Genomic DNA, 8,987 nt, shown 5'->3' on the forward strand with positions numbered 1-8,987 from the left:
AGACATGATTTTATATTGGAGGAAAGGGTGGGGGATGAGGTGTGGGTAGTATAGGCACTGGCGTAGAGATAATTTTATATTGGAGGAAAGGGTGGAGGATGGGGTGGGGGTAGTATAGGCACTGGCGTAGACATGATTTTATATTGGAGGAAAGGGTGGGGGATGGGGAATGGGTGGGTTAATCCATAGTCTGCGACAGAAAAATATAAAAGGTGGTGGGAAGAGAAAGATACGATTGGGAGGTGTGTGTGTGTGGCATGTCTTTCATGGCCCTCCACACTGGCTACGTCAATGTGCTTAGTGGTCTAGCCGCCAACATTTTGGGAACTTTTAAAATACATAAGATATTATGAGTAGATAAATATCTATATTTTTGTTCCAGTTGATAGTTTCGATTATCGTGCTAAGGCCAAATTGCAGTACGAAGCCGACATCTTAAAAAAGTAATGAGTTATATCCTCTCTCTGTATATGTTACGAAAATGTAAGAAGATTGAGCCACCCCCCACCCACCCAAAAAAACCAACCCACCCCAAAAACCCACCCGAAAACAACCAAGACACAAAAAAATTACTGAATTGTTTATTACTATTATTTTTTATTATTTCTGTAAATTTTAAAACACTGTTGAGTTATCCCTTTTCTAATTTGAACTGTTTGTTGTTTTTTAATAGCAAATTGTCAACCTTTTAATCAGAATAACAATTACAAACGTCATCATGCAGCTGATGACGCCATTAAGTAACCAATAACAGGAACCGGTCCGTTAATGATTCTAACAGCGCACGCAATTAACGATGTTGCATCAGCACTCGTGGGTTATGGATATTTAAATAAAGGTTATGTTCGTTTCTGATGTTACAGAGATTCCATATGATTAAAAAAAATGTATGGATTTACGATCCGATTGTCCTCGTCATCTGAAGTTAGCGACGGCGAAAAGTATGGTACTGTCCACAAAATTGAAAGGAATCAAACTGGTTGTTTCCCATTTTAAACCTTTTTCTGGACATTGCTGATCCGCCCGAGCTAAAAACACTCTGAAATATCAATAATAGAACTGGTCATTATATATATATTATTATTATTATTTTATTTTTTTGGGGGGTGGGGGTGGAGGGGGGGGGGGAGGTGACGTCAAAATTAAATACCATTTGTAGTCCCTTATTAGTCAAATCCTACAATTATATAAAAAAATCATGGTATTCGAATTTCCTTCAGCGCCAAGCGTCTGAATTTAGTCGCACTGGTATGACATGACAAAACATTATTTTCTTTTAGTGGGGAGTGGAGGGGGTGTCTTATTGAATATTTATATTGGTATGTTATATTGATATGCGTCATTGTAACTTCATAAACCGGCCTCGGTGGCGTCGTGGCAGGCCATCGGTCTACAGGCTGGTAGGTACTGGGTTCGGATCCCAGTCGAGGCATGGGATTTTTAATCGAGATACCGACTCCAAACCCTGAGTGAGTGCACCGCAAGGCTCAATGGGTAGGTGTAAACCACTTGCACCGACCAGTGATCCATAACTGGTTCAACAAAGGCCATGGTTTGTGCTATCCTGCCTGTGGGAAGCGCAAATAAAAGATCCCTTGCTGCCTGTCGTAAAAAGAGTAGCCTATGTGGCGACAGCGGGTTTCCTCTAAAAACAGTGTCAGAATGACCATATGTTTGACGTCCAATAGCCGATGATAAGATAAAAAATCAATGTGCTCTAGCGGCGTCGTTAAATAAAACAAACTTTTTTTTTTTTTTTGTAACTTCATAAATGCGACTTTTTCACATCTAATTTTAGAAATTGTGTGTTGTTCGCCATGTACCTGTCTTTGACTAATTGCCAATGTTTTTGGGTTTTTTTTTGTGCTGGAGTGTAGTTACATAATCAGTTCAATTCATATATGAATATTTTTACTCAGATATATGTAAAATAATAATTATTCTGACTTATGAATATAAATAGGGATAAAATGTAAGCAATTAAACTCAGGAACCTCATTAATGACCTCAAACTAATTTGAAAGCAAAGCCAAACAATGTGTTTTCATTAATCTGCCATGAGAGAATAATAAATTTAATTGAGATCATTATCTATTTAAAACCTTTTTAATTACTGACCTTGAGAGGGGGTAGCCTCGGTCTTTTGACAGGCGCCTTCTTCTGAAAATAAAGAGTGAAAAAGTGAAAACCATGGCGGCCATTTTGTTTTCCCTATTATCAGAAATTGTTTCTACAATATGTTTCATCAGATGAGATTTTATAAGAAATATATGATGCATGAACCTATGTTTTAATGGTCACTGTTTATACATATATTTGCAGTTGTGTAAACGACACGCGAACAAAACGGTGGTTCGCATGAAATAGTGTGCTCTGTGACAGGGCCACCAGAGCCAGACGAATTGTACAAAGACAGCAAACTTTACGTTAACGGTACGAAGTATTCACCTCAACTAATCGCGTCCAAATCCGTTGGTCGTCCACTGAAGAGTTTTCAAGACGAATGATATTTTTTCTACTGGTAAATTATATTATTTGATTGAAAATGTTTTGCCAGTATATAGTTGAAGCTATGTTTATATTTCAAAGGAAAGGTTTCTAAACCGCCAATATACAACTTTGAAATTGTACCTTTGTAATAGCTTTATCACGAAGAATAAAATAACTCCTGTCCTTTCGGGCAACCGTACTCGGTGGTGTAGTGGTTAAGTCATCGGACATAAGGCTGGTAAGTACTGAGTTCGCAGCCAGGTATCGAGTTTTAACAATTCAGTGGGTAAGTGTAAGCCAACTACATCGACTTCTCTATCACTAACCACAAACCACTAAACCTCTGTCTTGGATAGACAGCCCAGTTAGCTGAGGTATCCAGAACAGCGTGCTTTAACTTTAATTGGATATAAACACGAAAATAAGTTGAAATTGTTGTCGTGTATGCCCAGAACAGCGCTTGAATATTAAGTGGACATAAACGTGAAAAGGGGAAGCGGCTTAGCCATTCCAATTTCGTCACGAAATGCTTATTTATTTACTTACATGTACTTTAGCCTTAGGTCGCTTCACGATATTCTTTGTTTTGCCCATCTGTAAATCAAATATAACATAAAATTACTACTACTACTACTCCTACTCCTACTACCACCACCACCACCGCCACCACTACTACTACTACTACTACTACTACTACTACTACTACTACTACTACCACCACCACCACCACCACTACAACTACTACTCCTACTATCACCACCACTACCACCACCACTACTACTACTACTACTCCTACTCCTCCTCCTACTACTACTACTCCTACTCCTACCACCACCACCCTACCACTACAACCACCACCACTACTACTACAACCACCACCACCACTACTACCACCACTACAACCACCATCACTACTACTACTTCTTTTACTACCACTACTTTTACTACCACTATTATTACTAACTACTACACTACTACCAGGGCCGTACCCTGATCAAAATGGGAGTGGGGGGCACTACGTTTTATAAAACAAATGAAACACTATACAAATTAAACCCTGAGATGTGTATGTTATTTTCTGGAGTAAAAAGGAAAATCACCCAATAAATAAATAAATAAATAAGTTGCCGATTGCCCGAGTCTAAAATAATATCACCAAATTGACACCAACAAGCGGTTTTTAACTTCTGCACAATACTCAACTGAGAATTTTGTAATACTAGAAAATATCTAAACTATTTCTGCGAAGAGTATATTCATAGACTAGTTTCGTTTCATACTCTGAAAGCCAATTCAACTTAATAGACCGTAACACAGTTGAGAAATGGGTACAAAACTAAGGTCGATGGTTAAAACTAAGGTGTGTGTTTAATAACTTGGTATGCTTTGCAATTTTGTTTTTGTATCGATCCAACGGTCAAAGTGTTATCTTTACATGATGTAGTATTAAAGTGCCAAATATTATACTAACATGCTATACTGCATGCATGCAGGTTATGTGTAGAGTAAAACCTGATGTAGGACCAACTTTACAACACCCTCCCCCTCCAGTGACCAGGTGGCATCACAATTCAAAATGGCCACCAATTGTCATACATTTGCATTTGTTTGATCTTTAATTGGATGAAAGCATGGAAATAAAATCGACCACAGTTATCCATCTTCAACTTCCAAGAATCGTTGCATGGAACTGGAATCTCACTTATCCAGTATCCTGATCAGTTTCTTCATCTACATTGCTCATAAGAGCATGTATCAAATGTATTACATATTGTTTTCGTCAAATTCATTGACATCCATTCCACCATGTCATGACAGATCTGAACTGCCAATAACATGCAGCTTGAATCATTTAATCCCGTGTCAGAATCATTTACATGGCTTAATATTTGATATACGAAAGTGTACATTATAGAATGTTTGAAAACGTTTCATACAAGGAAACAATTGAAAACTACTAAAGATACCAAAGAGCACTCCTGTAATTCGTAGACTTCTATATACATGTATGAATGGATTCAATCACCAGTTACATTGGTTTGACATCCAGTAAGCATCTTATGTAGCACAGGCAGTATTTTCATTATGAATCTCATTCATACTGGTATTGATAAATGTAATGAACCAGTGTATGCTTAATAGCAGAACACTTTTAGTATTTCTTAACAAGAACATTTTGACAACAAAATTACTCTTTTGCTGGATAGACTTGGATAGACGTAATAAATGTCAATGTCATATGTGATTGGGTTAATGGATCAAAGGACTTAGGTGCTCTAAAATGTAAAAAGAGGCCCCTGTGGCCCCCTCCCTACGCCACTTTCCACTTGACACACGGTCAGACTACATGGCCGTGTTGACACAATTAGCTGTTGTGCAATACCGAGATACGAAACTATGCAACACCATGACAACTGATAAAGTGGACCTCCCACTTTGTACAGCAGCGTGCTACGTCACGAGTGACCCTCCATTTATCAATTGTGTTTTGAAAATACTGCAATTTGAAGTATGTTTTTACATCAGTTCTATAAATAATTAAGAAAATCATGACATTCCATATCAGGACAGTAAGTTACAGATACTCAATAAATGGAAACAAATTTAACTATTTAAAAACAATGTTGATGGTTATTATCCTACTTTTTTCTGCACTATATGTGACTTCTTTGTCGATCAGTGGTTGTTCTCTATATAACTCTATATATGTAGTAATATGAAACTGAAACCACGATATTTCCAGTTAATACATCGCAGTAGTTTTGATACAAGGAAGAAGAAGATGACGCTTGTTTCTTTAACCTGGGTATATTATTACACACTAGTAGTTAAAAAATACAAGAGGGTGGGACGTAGCTCAGTGGTAAAGTGTTCGCTTGATGCACGGTCGGTTTAGGATCGATCCTCGTCTGTGGGCTAATTCATCTATTTCTCGTTCTAGCCAGTATACCACGATCAAAGGTCGTAGTATGTGCTATCCTATCTGTGGGATGGTGCATATAAAAATACCCCTTGCCACTAATGGAAAAATATAGCGGGTTTCCTCTCTAAGACAATATGTTAAAATTAAAAAAACGTTTGACATTCAATAGCAGATGATCACAGTGAACGGACAACGTAACTCAATAAATAATTATTTACTAAAACATTTAAACTAATAATTAGTAGATAAACACTGAAAACCGTACAAAGTCAAAACTAGAGCTGAAAGATAATTAATTATATGTTCTGTGTGTTAATTTTACAAACTTATTTTGCCTATTTTGTATGGGAAATAAATAATAATAGCATAAATGGAAACAAATTTAACTATTTAAAAACAATGTCAATGGTTATTATATTTTACCTTTTGTGCACTAGATGTGACTATTTTTTTGATCAGTGATAGTTCTCGATTGGCCAGTCCTTACATGCGATACTGGTTTTAACCAAATACTTTATTTATAAATCTTATTACATTTTTATTTATAAATCTGACCATATAAGTATATTATGGGATATCTATTGTACTATGGTATAGCATTTACATTTGAATCACGTCCTTTGAAAAAATACCCTTGAATGAGTAGAGCCAGCTTATCTCATTCCTATCTCAAGACATGCGTGGACATTGAGAGCTGGGTCCATGTCAAGAGACGGAGCAGCTTTCCCATGGCCGTGACTTAAATGTATCGAGATGGACACTGGATGACCTCCCTTTGAGACAACACACATCTCCTTTCAGTCTCATAGAGTCGGACATGATGTCACAGTCGATTCCAGTATTGATGCATGTGATTCACCATATTGTGACATATTTGAATTTCCGAATTGTATTATAATAAATTTTATATTTAAGGTAATTTCATGTTATATCATTTTCATAAAGCAAGGACCACATTGGTTTATAGAGGATACTCCCCGAGTGTCCTGTGATATCACAATTTATCAGCACAAGTTGATAAAAGTATGAAATCCGAACCTTGCCGAGGATTTTTAAGACACGAGGTGGGTATTCTTTTGATCATCCATTATCATGGTATTCTTTTGTGACTACTGTAAACAATGTCAGTAATGTGGGTTGAATGCCACTATACATTTGGCATCCGTAGATTCGTTAACTAGCAGAACGACAGTGATGTGACGTCACTAATGATAGGTTTAGCGCTGAAACATACACTGTGACATAACAAAAAGAAGCGATATCTCCTAGGAGAATATCGCAGGAGATATCGCAAATTATAGTGCCAGCGATATTTCCTACAAAAGCCTTTAATGGATGATAAATATTAATGTAACTTACCTTACTTCCAAGTGATTGAATTCCTCGATTTACACTCAACTGATAATAAAAAAAAAATTCAGGTCAGGTTTTTAAAAAAAACTTACTTTACTGCATATAATACATATACAAAAGGATTGGGCACAAGTTATCCAACTTATGAGGCCCTCTCCAAATTAGAAACATTCAATTGTACAATAATGCAGACTGAAATATTCAATAAATAAATCAATCAATCAAAGTAAATGTTTGTGAAAAACGATTGAATGAACTGGAAGGACAGAAAAGGAAAAGAAAAGGTCAGTTCAGGTCATGTCATAGGACTTAGGCCTACGCCGGCTCCTTCTTCTAGGACAGTAAAGGGGTCGGGGTGGGTGGGTGGGTGGTAGAAGGGACTGCCCGTGCTTGTCAGGTTCAAGAGAGCACTAGCAGCCCGACCCGGGTCGGTAGCGTGTGGGCACAGGCTTTGTAAATGTGGCCCTGTATATGTTTAACTGACTAATTCTTTATTTTTATTGCTCGTTCCAGCCAGTGCTCCACATATGGTGTAACAAAGCCCCGTGGTATGTACTACCTTGTCTGTGGGATAGTGCATATAAAATATCCCATTGCTGTTAATCGACTGGGTGTTTGCTGTCTCAATATTTGTGTGGTCCTTAACCAAATGTCCGACGCCATATAACCGTGAATAAAAAACATTGTGTTGCGTGCGTCGTTAAATAAAACATTCCCTTCTTCCTTCTTTATTTACGCTGAGTCGTATGAGACGACCCCTGGAAACCGGAATCACGGAGTGGGCCGCGATACCGATCATAAGTCGTTAAACAAAACAAACTGTGTTTTTCCATACATAACACGGTTTTTGGCGTACCAGTGGTGGGGTAGGCTACTGATTGGAACGGACAAAAAATCCATCTAACTTCAGGCGATCACTCTAACACCGAGCTACAGTCAACGGGCAACATAGCTCAATAATTAATTATTTACTTTAACATTTAAACTAATAATTCGTAGATAAACATTGAAAACCGCACAAAGTCCAAAATGGAGCTCAAAGGTAATTAATTAATTATACGTCCTCGTGTTATTTTCACAATTAAAAATAATATCCTACCTTTTTGCCCACTAGATGTCACGTCTTCGTCGATCAGTGATTGTTCTCAACTGGCGAGTACTTACATGCGATACTGGTTTTAACCAAATACTTTATTTATAAATCTGATTACATTTTTATTTATAAATCTGACCATATAAGTAGTGTTGTGAAACCGAAACCACGATATTTCCAGTTAATCAGTTGTAGTGGTTTTGACACAAGGAACTTAACTTGAGTGTGTTATCACATAGCTCCAGAACCTTCTAGCGCTGTCTTGGTTACATGTGGGGATAAAATTAAAGAGTCTTTAGTTTAAGAGGTGAATCGTAGCCCAGTGGTTAAAGCGCTCGCTTGATATACGGTCGGTTTAGGATCTATCCCCGTGGGTGCGCCCATTGGGCTATTTTTCATTCTAGCCAGTTCACCACGACTGGCATATCAAAAGCTGTGGTATGTGCTATCATGCCTGTGGGATGGTGCATATAAAAATACACCTTGCTACTAATGGAAAAATGTAATGGGTTTCCTCTCAAAGACAATGTTAAAATTACCAAATGTTCGACATCCAATAGCCAATGATTAATAAATTAATAAGCTCTAGTGGTGTCGTACCAGTCGTGGAGTACTGATTTGAACGGGGGATGGGAGGGGGAGGATGCACCTAATTTCAGGCGAGTGCTCTAACAGCGAACCACAGTCAACGGTCAAATAACTCAATAAATAATTATTTACTTTTACATTTAAAGTAATACTTAGTAGATAAACATTTAAACCGTACCAAGTCAAAAATGGAGCTGAAAGATAATTAATTATACGTCCTGTGCGAGTCCTTAAATGCGATGCTGGCTTTAATCAAATACTTTATTTATAATTCTTATTACATTTTTATTTATAAATCTGACCATAAAAGTATATTATTATTATTATTATTATTTTATTTTTTACAAGTTTTATTGCCAGCCCCTTGTTTACAATTAGAACAACACATGCCAAGGGTAAAACATGGGTTGTGTACATAAAAATAATAAAACAACATAATATAATACTTTAGGGTACTGGCTTGCAAACCCCACCTCAAAATTGAAATTCAAAATGGCCATAATTGTGGAATATTTTACATATATTTTGACTCCAAGTTAA

General features: G+C 37.1%; 1 long non-coding RNA gene across 1 annotated transcript; it reads right to left on the minus strand.

Moving 5' to 3' along the window:
- Positions 1 to 567: 567 nt before the first annotated feature.
- On the minus strand, positions 568 to 7,945 carry LOC121375267. Its single transcript, XR_005958298.1, has 5 exons — positions 7,866 to 7,945; positions 6,773 to 6,811; positions 3,037 to 3,084; positions 2,119 to 2,160; positions 568 to 1,039 (listed from the first exon to the last, which is right to left on the minus strand). It is a non-coding gene; the product is annotated as an uncharacterized LOC121375267 (long non-coding RNA).
- Between the last annotated feature and the right edge of the window lie 1,042 nt (positions 7,946 to 8,987).

This window comes from Gigantopelta aegis, chromosome 6 (assembly GCF_016097555.1).
Source record: "Gigantopelta aegis isolate Gae_Host chromosome 6, Gae_host_genome, whole genome shotgun sequence".
NCBI classification, from domain to species: Eukaryota; Metazoa; Mollusca; class Gastropoda; order Neomphalida; family Peltospiridae; genus Gigantopelta; species Gigantopelta aegis.